Here is a 12,056-nt window from a genome sequence, read left to right on the forward strand (position 1 = left end):
ACTTTTACTCAATATGTTGAAAGGCATCAAGGAAATTCAAATTAACAGAAAGTCCTACCTAAATGGCTCACGAGTTGCTGAGCTGGGCTCTACAAATATTCAAGCCTTCTGACAAATGGATGTTGATTCAGTAGACCATGCCTTCTTGGCTTTTCCCTTACTCAGGTTCTTCCTATATGGGCTTATTGTTACATTGACAGTCTGTCTCAAATAAAGACGAGGGAAGCACACGTGATTTGAGCAGCTCCATTACTTCCAGCCATTCACGCATTGAGGTTTACTATTAGAAAACAACATTTCTGCCTCTTTTCGACCAGCACTAACCTTCCTGTAGATTCGACAACTACTGACTACTTCACTGCCAAAGACTAAAAAGCCTCCACTGGAAACTTGCATTTTCAATTAGTTTAAACATCTAGTCAGTTTTGACCTTGATGGAAAAAAGAGACATTATGGCAGTGAAAGATCTGGATACATTAACTTTTGATAGATTGTTGCACAACCCCTAAACAATTCCACCAAACACACAAGAGAGCTACATTCTTGGCTGGACTTCCCATAACTATGCTCAGAGTTATACCTTGTCTCTGGGATCAGGATTTTGATGGGGTGGTGGATGGGAGAGGAAGGGATTTCTGCTCTCATTTAATAAAAACATTGCAACAGCACAATGGAAATAAGAATAAAAAAGTCTCCAAAGTTTCATGACTTCCTAGGATTCCTCAACAAACCCTAATTTGATATACAACGTGACACACTGATCTTGGTAAAGTCAAGTACTGTAGTTCAGTACATGACCAGTTAATCTAGTGAGACATAATTCTGGGGGAGAATTTGCCTCTGTGCTCAAAATTTATGGACTGCTGTAGAAGAAAGAATATATAAACACAGGGGGAAAAAGTCAGAGACAGAGGTCCTCCTACTTCATATGTTTCTTGGGCACAGTAGCAACTTATTATCTTAAGGAATGAATTACTTCTTTAAGTTTCCCACATGCTCCACTGGGCTACATTAACCTAGGACTTCCAGAGGTCTGATAGAGGGAACGGCAGCCAAAATATTTTATGATGAAAATTCCATTCATTTATTGTAGAATATAAAATTACTTCTACAGCAAGATCAAAGTCCAATAATATTATGTCAATGCAATAAAAGAGGGCATTGCATCAGGATTTTACATACAAGAACGTTCCTCCTGATAGCCTGCTAAAATAAACTTCTGTCAAGTCAAATTCTGGACAGACTGAGCACACAGACACTCCAGATGTTTACCTACACTACTGTGCACACGGGATTTTGTCCTTTTTCTCCTTAGTCCCCCATCAAGAAAAGGAACACTGCACCAGCTTCTTTCCAGCTAGCAAAGACACAATAATCAAGATTCTCAAGTTTTTTCGTGCAAGTACCAGACCAAATTGTGTGGAAGAGGTTGCTATCTCTGCTCTGGATCAAATTACAGCAGTGAGTGAAGCCCCACCCCACGTCTCCTTTAGCACAGTCCATTAGACCTGAAAACAATTTTTTTCCATGGAGCAGACGACTCCTGCATTTAGAGCACTTCACAGAAAAGCAGATCATCCAGTTTTCACTGCCCATCCCCCAAAGCTTAGTCCTTTCATCTCAGCCAAACAAGCCACAGCTCTGCTGAATGTGTTTATCACACTTTCAAGAGATATGAGCTCCTGCGTCACTGAAGCTTTAAGACTCACTAAGCTGCCCTAGTCCTCTGAGCTTTAGGGGCAGCCATTTTAGCTCAGACAACTCATGCACTCAGAGGCTGAGAGCTTCTAGCTTGTGCACAACATGGCCTCACTTATCTGAGCTTCATCTCAAGCACACACGATTTTTTTTTTTTTTTTTTTGGCTAGGTTGATGCTAGAAAAAGCATCATCATAAGAACACTGCTTGCCTTCTTCTTATGATTTGCCTTTTTCAACAGAGAATTAGCTGTTCCCATGCCCTGTCAGAAACAGCACCTTTTCTCCCTAACTGATCATTTGCAAAGATCTCTGAAGGTTCTTTTATCCCATGAATGATAAATGTGTTAATTAGTTCCAGCACAACAGTATTACTGAAGCAAGACACTTGTCCAAACTGTCCTACAGACTGAAGCAGCACACAGCATGCCCTCTGAAACGGGGAGGGGTATGGGGGGAAGGAACCCTCCAGAATGCCTCAGCCTCTTGAGAGTCGTCCTTCTATGCACAGAAGACATACCATCTGACTCTGCTTGCCAGATTCCAAAGTCTAATGACCTTTGTTAATCACCAGCCAGCCTGTCTGCTTCAGCAAACTCTGCCAGCAGACACACCCTTCAACACAAAGGCTGTAGCTATTCCTTTTAAAAGAGGTTCTCTGAAGCTCCATTGTGTGGAAGAGAGGAAAAACAAAAACCTTTTTCCTTAAAACTTCAGTCACTTTAGAAAGAACATAACAAAAGGCTTGCTACTGTGTCTCTTTTGGGAACTTTTAGACCAGTTTACAAAATAAAAACCTGAAGGAAGAAAAATTGAGGTTCTGAACAAGATAAACGCAATGGTTTCAGCAGTGCACAGTTAGAGCATCTATATTATATAAAGTTACAATTCTTTAATATTCTGCCACTTTCTGAAGTTATTCTCAAGGATGCTAGCTAGCTGTTGTCTAGACAAACTCAAACCAGCAGTCTCCTTGTTCTGCTACAAAGCAAATTAAAGGGTTAGGAGATCAGTAAAAGCTACAGATTTTTTTAAAAAATGACGAAAGAGCCTTTCTAATAGGTTCTAGCTTTAATGTTACTAAGGCCTCTCCCACAAAAGCAGCACTGAGTCATAGAAGAGGTTAATCTCACAGCAGATGAAAGGAACAAACATCCTCAGGTACAGTTGAATGGCCTTCAATCGGATGTTTTCACCAAGGCATGCACTGAAATCACAATGTAACTTATTTTGTGAGGCAGTTTGCCTTACTATTTACACATTTCTCTTTAAAATTCAAGCACTGTGTGAAGGAAAAAACCAGAAACTTGTAGTTTGGGCTAAACTATCCAAAGAAACTGAAATGTGATACATTCTTTATTTTTTTCCTTGTCTGCAAGGGATATGGAACCGAGAGAGACCCATCTATCAGCAAGCAAAAAAGAGCACATTTTCAGTGCAGATGTTGATACTCTCAAGACATGCACCAAATAAAGGAGACAAAGCAAGATTTGCACAATTGTCCATCATGAGGTTGCCTTTGCTGCCTCATGATGGACAATTGTGCAAATCTTGCTCTGTAGGTTCACATACCAACACTGCCTTCTGCATTCTGATTTTTTAGTAAACACACAATCTGTTTTTTTTTTTTTTTCAAATATTGTGACAGCAAGATTTATTTATTTTTGTTACCAAATCAGCAAAATCAAAAGCAGAACAGGAAGTTTCTGAACTACCAACGCAAAGTTTTGAACAAACAAACCAAAATCAAAAAGCCCCAAAATAACAAACCATTCAAGGAATCCATACATAGTGCAAGACCTCTAAAGTATTCCAACCCATGCCTTGTGACCATGCTAAGTACGATATCCTAGCTTCTAAAATACCCATATTAATGTCAGACTACTCTCCTCATGCAACTAGGGAAAAATTGAAATTAAATATACCACTGTCTAAGTTTGTCTACGTTTGTTTGGTCTACATAGAGTGCAACCTTTTCTTAAATTATATGGCTGTTTCATATGAAAAAAGAGTCATTCTGATTTTCCAACTGGAAAAAAACTTGAGCCAACTGATTCCCAAGTTTTTGTAGTTTTAAAGCTTCAGGCTGAAGTCTCCCATTCTCTCTACCTTTCTTCTCCTAGAGCTTGGCAACAACTGAACTTCAGTACAAATAGTTTTGAGGGACTTATTTTTTTTTTTAAGTGTGTGGTTTTGGCTTCAAAATACAAAATAATTGTGAAGCCTAAAGTATTATGACCTCAAAACTGAGCTTCTAGGGTTGACTACCCATCTGTTCTGTTTTGAGATGGAGTCAACAGTGCTTCTACAAGTTAAGAATACGTACATGAACAACCACAACTGAAAAGGTCATGCTGAGCACACACAGAACATCCATCCAGCTCAATTTTAGTATCACCACATTTAAAAATGAGTATTCCAATTTTCTGAGTTTTCCAACATTCAGAAGATCAGAAGCGTCTTTAGACCTAGCAAACAGAAGGCAAACACAGTTTTCATTTTGTTCACTTTAAATTTTATTTATTGCCAAGGTGAAGCTGATACAAAGCCACCCTAGGGTTGTACAGTTTATTACAGACGCACCGCTGCTAAACCTGCTACAACTTGACAAAATTTCCTTGGAGACTCATTTTACTTGGCCAAACAGATCAGCATGAACAAAGGGTTTTAGTAGAGATTGGATTCGTGCATTTGAGCAAACTTCTCCTCTGACAAAGTGCAGGAGGCCTCAGCATTGGTCTTTTTTTTTCTTTTGGTCTGTTGGAGCTTAACCTCCCAGAAATAAACTATGAAACACTACAGCAATGTGATTCACCAGCACCTAATTATAGACATTACAAAATCTTCAAGAAATAGAACTTGAAATCTCACGAGTAACACCATAGGGTATACGTTTTTTCCTGACACAGAAATCTAGATTTTAAAAGATGCCAGTATTTTACAGCTGCAGAACTGTCTCCTACTATAGATTAGATTACTAGTGAAATGCTTTATTTAGCCCATGCATGTGTGGCTTCTGATCTTATTTTCTTAAGTTGATTTTTTTAAAACACTATCTACATTTAACCATTCAAAACACCAAGATTAAATGACCCATTGAATAAAACTATGGGACTTTCTAGCAATGGAAAAGCTGACATGCTTGAGAAATGTAAGCCTGAAGGGTGCTATAAAAAGGGTGTGTCTTGTCATTTATATTCTTCACAGAATAGAAATAATGAGGAAATGAAAGACCAAATTTGTGCCCTCAGTTATATCCATGCAATCTCACTTGAGTCAGTGGTTTCTTTCAAAGACAACCTAAAGTGGTTTCTTTAGCAGCAACCTCAATCCTCTCAGGACCTTTGTCGGATTTTTTTTCTTCCATTTTGTATTAGGAATGAAAAATAAAATCTATTTTCTTTCCTTATCTTTTTCATTTTTGTGGGTTTTGATGGTATTACATAGGTTGCAGTAGCCCACTTCCTTAGTTAATTCAGGGTTCCAGTTTGGATATAGTGTAGACTCTAAAGCTAAATTCTGCCTTCAGTACATGGTATAGACTAGACAGTCAAACTCCCTGTATGTTAACCCAATGGTTAAGTCTTCTGCATTACGTTTTGAAAACAAAATGTATAAAAAATAGCTGCATCCATCAGTCAAACACAATTCAAGTTGACTGTGTATGATGGTCATACATGCAGCATCACCACATTTTGGCCATTAAGTACTTATCCAGCTTCCTATGTGATCTCAATTTACCCATATTGAAAAGGCATAACATATAAGACAGCATGAATAATCAAGAAATTCAGCAAGATACAAAAGTGTCACAAAACAAAGGTTTCAGGAAAAGGAACTATTGTGATCAGAGATGCGCTATACCCCAGGAACAAAAAACAATAAAACCACAATTTGAATAACAGCAATAAAAGACCTAAACACCCCCTGCTAGTGTTTGGATATACATTTTAGACAATCTTTTGAATGTGGCATGAGCTTCAAGCCAGGTTTCACACAATGAAGTCTACCTAGTATATGCAGGAACAGTATCCCTGATAATGTCACAGCTAACCTGGTGGCTGAACTTTGTGATTTTGTCCTCACCCACAACTATTTCACATTTGGGGACAATATATACCTTCAAGTCAGCGGCACTGCTATGGGTACCCACATGGCCCCACAATATGCCAACATTTTTATGGCTGACTTAGAACAACGCTTCCTTAGCTCTCGTCCCCTAACGCCCCTACTCTACTTGCGCTACATTGATGACATCTTCATCATCTGGACCCATGGAAAAGAAGCCCTTGAGGAATTTCACTATGATTTCAATAATTTCCATCCCACCATCAACCTCAGCCTAGATCAATCCACACAAGCGGTCCATTTCCTGGACACTACTGTGCTAATAAGCGATGGTCACATCAATACCACCCTATACTGGAAACCTACTGACCGCTACACTTACATGCCTCCAGCTTCCATCCAGGACACACCACACGATCCATTGTCTACAGCCAAGCTCTAAGATATAACCGCATTTGCTCCAATCCCTCGGATAGAGACAAGCACCTACAAGATCTCTATCAAGCATTCTTAAAACTACAATACCCACCTGCTGAAGTGAAAAAACAGATTGACAGAGCCAGACGAGTACCCAGAAGTCACCTCCTACAAGACAGGCCCAACAAAGAAAATAACAGAACACCACTAGCTGTCACCTTCAGCCCCCAACTAAAACCTCTCCAGCGCATCATCAGAGATCTACAACCTATCCTGAAAGATGATCCTTTACTCTCACAGATCTTGGGAGACAGACCTGTCCTCGCTTACAGACAACCCCCCAACCTAAAGCAAATACTCACCAGCAACCACACATCACTGAACAAAACCACTACCCCAGGAACCTATCCTTGTAACAAACCCCGATGCCAACTCTGTCCACATATCTATTCAAGTGACATCATCATAGGACCTAATCACATCAGCCATACCATCAGGGGCTCGTTCACCTGCACATCTACCAATGTGATATATGCCATCATGTGCCAGCAATGCCCCTCTGCCATGTACATTGGCCAAACCGGACAGTCTCTACGCAAAAGAATTAATGGACACAAATCTGACATCAGGAATCAAAATACTCAAAAACCAGTGGGAGAACACTTTAACCTGTCTGGTCATTCAGTGACAGACCTGCGGGTGGCTATATTACAACAGAAAAACTTCAAAAACAGACTCCAAAGAGAGACTGCAGAGCTAGAATTGATATGCAAACTAGACACAATCAACTCCGGTTTGAATAAGGACTGGGAATGGCTAAGCCATTACAAACATTGACTCTATCTCCCCTTGTAAGTACTCTCACACTTATTATCAAACTGTCTGTACTGGGCTAGCTTGATTATCACTTCAAAAGTTTTTTTTCTCTTAATTAATTGGCCTCTCAGAGTTGGTAAGACAACTCCCACCTGTTCATGCTCTCTGTATGTGTGTATATATATCTCCTCAATATATGTTCCATTCTATATGCATCCGAAGAAGTGGGCTGTAGTCCACGAAAGCTTATGCTCCAATAAATTTGTTAGTCTCTAAGGTGCCACAAGTACTCCTGTTCTTCTTTTTTCTAGTATATGCTGAAATTCTGGTTGACTACATTGTTATAAAAACCAGGCACTATGAAGCTCCACAAGGAGCAAGAAATGCATGTGAGCACACTCACACACAGAGACAGACACACAGCTAACTTCTATTCTGGTCAATTGAGTTGCATCTTTTTTCTTGTCAGTGGAGTTGCATCCACTTATACCCGTGCTTAATTTGGCCCTTTACAGTGTGTGAGTCCATGTCACATACAAATCATTTATAACATTAGGTCAGTGCAATGCTAATAAGAGAGTTTTCAAGCTACTAGACAGCTTGCAAAACCTTCTATCCTTAAAAGGAAAAAAATCCTATGTGAGAACTGTATTTTGATGAGACAGAGAGAAACTTCACAACAACAGCGTTGGGAGTTGGGACATAAAGTACTTAGACCTTTCAGTGAGCAAGAACTTAAATTCTCAGAAAAGGGTGTTTTCTTCTTGAGACCTTGACACTCACACATACAGAAACCACTACTGCAAACAGGTCAGAGCAATAGATAAAGTGTTACTGGCTCAACCTGTTCTCCAAGGCTATATCTTCACTGCAAGAAAGATGGGTTTCAGCTACAGCAGGATAACTGACACTTGTTAACTATCCCAGTTTAAAACCCTAGTGGAGACAATCCACTGTTGTTTCTACTGCAAGGTACCCAGGCAAGGTCCACAACATGCCTACACCTACAGTTCACTTTGCCTAGCTACCTTGCAGTCAAAACAAACAGTGCTTTGTCACAACTTGGGTTTTACAGTGGGACAGCTAACACATCTCTTAGTTATCCGGTGGTCAACACACTTTAATTTGGCATTGAAGACAAAGCCCAAAATGATCTAAAATAATTTTGAACCAAAGTGCTACTTGGAAAGAAACCAGGGGGGAGTGTGGGTGGGTAGGGGTGTGTTTAGACATAGGTTACTTGAATTCCATGAGAACACCAGATGGTTTTACTAGTTCGAACTGCCCTAATACAGGCAGTTTTCATGATAATAATTCAATGGATTTTTCGCCTCAGGATTCCAAACATATGAATAAGAAGAATGACTTCTCCTTTAAAAACAGCTGAAGTTCCTGTCTGAATTCCTGGAGGATATTTCAAAATTGTAAAATTAAAGGCAGACTGCAGATATGCTGCCACATCTTAATTAAAAAAAAAAAAATTGAGGGAGTTTATTAAAAGCTACAAAGTTTGGTTCTGGACACCTCTCTCAGCCTTCATCTATTGAAGTCCAGTTGCCAGAAACCAAGTGCAAACTCGGGCCTTGGGCAACCAGACTTCATCATAACAAGAACAAACACAGAAACATTGTTTACAAGTCTCCCAAAATTAGATGCTCAGGCCTGTTTGACCTCCAAAAAGTTGCAATCTCAGTCATCGCTGCCATGTAATTCAAAGGATAAAAGAAGACCCTCAGAAGAATGCCTTGGGGAAGACAGTTACCCTTACAATACCAAAAAGGGTCTGGAGACAGGGGTGCTGGAACAATTTACATAATAGGGATGCTAAGAGTCATTGAACCAAACTGTAAATCCTGTATACGATGGAAACTACTTGAAGCCAGATGGTGCGGCAGCACCCCCCACATGCCTAGTTCCAGCACCTATGTCTGGAGAGGTGAATGAGAAGAATTTGATCCTCCAGAAAGATGTGGATATAATGCACTTTTTCTTCCCTAAAAATTTAGGTAGTTCCTTACCTGTGTTATTGGATAACTGTAGCTGGGGAGAGGGGGGTGGGAGGGAGGAGACACTCTCTCTCTCTAGGTAAAAGGAAATTCCCTGGAATCAATACGTAGAATACTTCCTTGAGCATATATTGCAAGAAGATCCAACAACTGCTTTACTCAGAAGGGGAAAAGGTAATTTCCTAGCAGGTTCCTTTAGTTCTCCTATACAAGCCCAGACAGGAGGGTTTGCTTCCTCTTCCCAGCAGGTGAATAAATAAAAGTACTGAATCCTCTTCCTGGAGAAAACCCTCCAGGGAAACTCTATTAAGCCAGGTTTGAGATTCTAGTAAGTGCCTTTCAGAGGAAGATGCTATTAGACAAAACCATCTTCCAAAGGAAACATTAAGCTAATACATTTTGTAAGAGCCCAAGAGGAACGGGTGATGACAGGAACAGGACAATGGAGAACATCTAGAGGGCAAATGAGGCCAGTTGTCCTATTCACGTGCTCAGTGCTCAAGGAAAACTGACTACCTCAGTGGCACCCGACTGACTTCTCAATAACAGACATTCTCTTGCAAGAGGCTGCTGGTTCATTGGCCCTCCTGTGAACACTCTGGTACCAGAGCCAAACAACTAAACTGACTTGGCTTTTTGCACCAGCCTCCTGAGTGTACTTCTCACATCGTAGAAAACAACTGAAAGCTCTTTTTTATTAATAGCAAGTTGGAGGGTCACCATAAATGCCAATTTGCACCATGCAAACTGTTACAAGAGCACACACTCTGTGTATTTATAGTTAATACATAAGGTGCCTGGAGACAGTGCTCAGGAACACAGCAGCATAAAGCCGGGTTTTGTAGAACCAATAAAACTACTTGTTGTGCCCTGCAAATAGTTTCCTCTAGCAGCTCATTACATAATGTGTTACAAGACTCTTCAGCATGGCAGAACCTCATTAAAGTTGCTGTCTTGCCAAGAAACTCAACAGTGAACCCAAGTCAGGACTACCAGGTTATATAATCAGGTTCCCTCTGTGGTGAACTGGCTATAGCTAGCAGGATAATGCTCTCTGCAAAACAGTCCAAAGAATAAGGAAGGGCAGAAACATCACACAGAAGAACTGTACATTCATCTCCGGTTACTCTGCTGCTCATAGTGATCCCTACAATAGACAGACACAGATACTTCCTAACCCAGCCATCTGACCATTTGTCCCAGTCACAGTTATAAAGGTCTGACTGCTTAGGATGCATGATTGATACGCTACGTGTGTGCATTAGGAAAGTCTGATTTTAGTATCCAAGAAGCTTGATTTACACAGGCCACATGCCGTATGTAGACTTTACTCTTCAAACTGATGACACAGCTAGGCCCAGCTCATGTATTTGTGAGATAAATAAAGATCCCTGAAATACTACATTATTTTATGGACCCAGGGATGTGAAACTTTGTGATGGCTATAAAACAGGAGGTTCCATTTCCCCAAGGTCAGCCAGCATACTGATTCCAAGCCAAAAAGCAGAGCTCAAATCTGGTCCTGATGCTTACAAAAATCCTCAACAAGGAAGAACACAGAATAATGAAAAGATATGCCTCTCAAAGACTACACAAACGGGAGTTCTGCTGGAGAAGTGTTCCATCTGCCACCTTGAAATCTAGACCCATCAATATAGCACTGATACTATATTGCATCAGTGCTACCAGAGGATTTCTAAACTGGGGGATGTGAGGAAGGGGAAGAGACACAAACTAATACTGTGGCCGGAACACCTAAATAAATTCCTGGGGTTGTTTCTAACAAGTGCTATGCAATGCCCAGTTGGGTACGAGTACTAGGCTCCTAGCTGGATGAAGTTCAAAGCATGGGCTGAAACCCAGAACTACACATGGATCAGTTCCCTGGAGAGCATCAAGACTTCATTCTACGGACTCCTTTCTTCATGAGCATGAACTGAACTAAGTGTCTTCCCCATGAACTCAACTAAGTGAGGCCTCTAGAGTGGAGGGTGTGGTTTTCTTAATCAGCATTCCAAAAGCTCTAGATGCCTGTAAAGATTGATCATCTTATTACTCCTATTTCAAAAGAGTTGATCTGTCTAGAAGCCTTCCACGGAGGATGAGAAAGGGTAGTTACTAGCAAGTAACCCTGTAACTGTCCAAATTGCAAGTGATAAAACCTAAGCATTGCCAACCACCAGCCATGTTCCAGGGCACCAATAAGTCCAATTAAATTGGAACCTGGTTGACAAAGCCAAGTAAGGGGCAGCCTATATGCTGTGTAGTGTTATCTCACTAAGATTCAGAGCCCATGTCATATGTCTAAGGCCTAGGAGTACTGTCAGTGGCTGAAGTTTCCCTAGGGAACAGGAAGTCTCTAAAGATGACTATTTTGATTAGGCTTCAAGTCCTCAGGTAGAAACAGCAATTTCTCTACTCTTCACCACAATCTTAGCAAGCATTCCTCTCACTACTACTTTAATGCAATGCTTATTTCCTGATATCCTAAAGTCTCCTGAAATGCCACATGCCTTGGACAAAGAGTGGAATCTTCTGCCAACTGGCCAACAAGTTTCCTGAGGTCGATGCAACATACTGCTGATCAGTTTATAATGAAACACAGGACGCAATATCATTTGCCCATTGAGTTCTGGCAAAATACCAGCAAGGATCTCTTCCTAGTCATAGTCTCAGGCAGGATCAGAGAAAACAGTTCAGCCAGTTTACTTCCCAGTGCACTTCAAAAGATGGAGTATTTGACAAACTGCCATTAGCACTTACCTGGACCAGTGTTAACACTGGGTTACACAAAAGCCCTCTCAAGACCACTTTGCTGCATCTAGTCAGGGGCCGTTCCTTTGTCTCTTTGGGGATGGAGGTTACCAACAGCCATCAAGTCTCACTCTTGACTCTACTGACCACCAATGCCATTGAGTAGATTGAACTAGCATGAACAGGAACCCCTGCTGGTGTCCAAGAGAAAGCTCTGCCCCTTGAGGAAAGACTTTGTGAAAAGCAACAGGTTCGTTTCATGACCCCAGTGCCATGAGGTGGATGCCAATTGTAGTTG

At 40.8% G+C, this 12,056-nt stretch overlaps 1 protein-coding gene across 3 annotated transcripts in view; it reads right to left on the bottom strand.

Moving 5' to 3' along the window:
• The window catches only part of ZNF462 (zinc finger protein 462), a 116,821-nt gene that overhangs the window by 63,806 nt on the left and 40,959 nt on the right, over positions 1–12,056 (bottom strand). Inside the window, exon 1 of one of the 3 annotated variants that reach the window (XM_054031670.1) lies at positions 59–517. The exons of the other annotated variants lie outside the window; for them this stretch is intronic. The gene's annotated coding sequence lies outside the window, so the exon portion shown is untranslated. Of the gene's footprint in view, positions 1–58; positions 518–12,056 lie in introns of those variants that run through there. 3 annotated transcript variants of the gene reach the window in all.

This window comes from Malaclemys terrapin, chromosome 6, assembly GCF_027887155.1.
Source record: "Malaclemys terrapin pileata isolate rMalTer1 chromosome 6, rMalTer1.hap1, whole genome shotgun sequence".
In the NCBI taxonomy this organism is placed as follows: domain Eukaryota; kingdom Metazoa; phylum Chordata; order Testudines; family Emydidae; genus Malaclemys; species Malaclemys terrapin.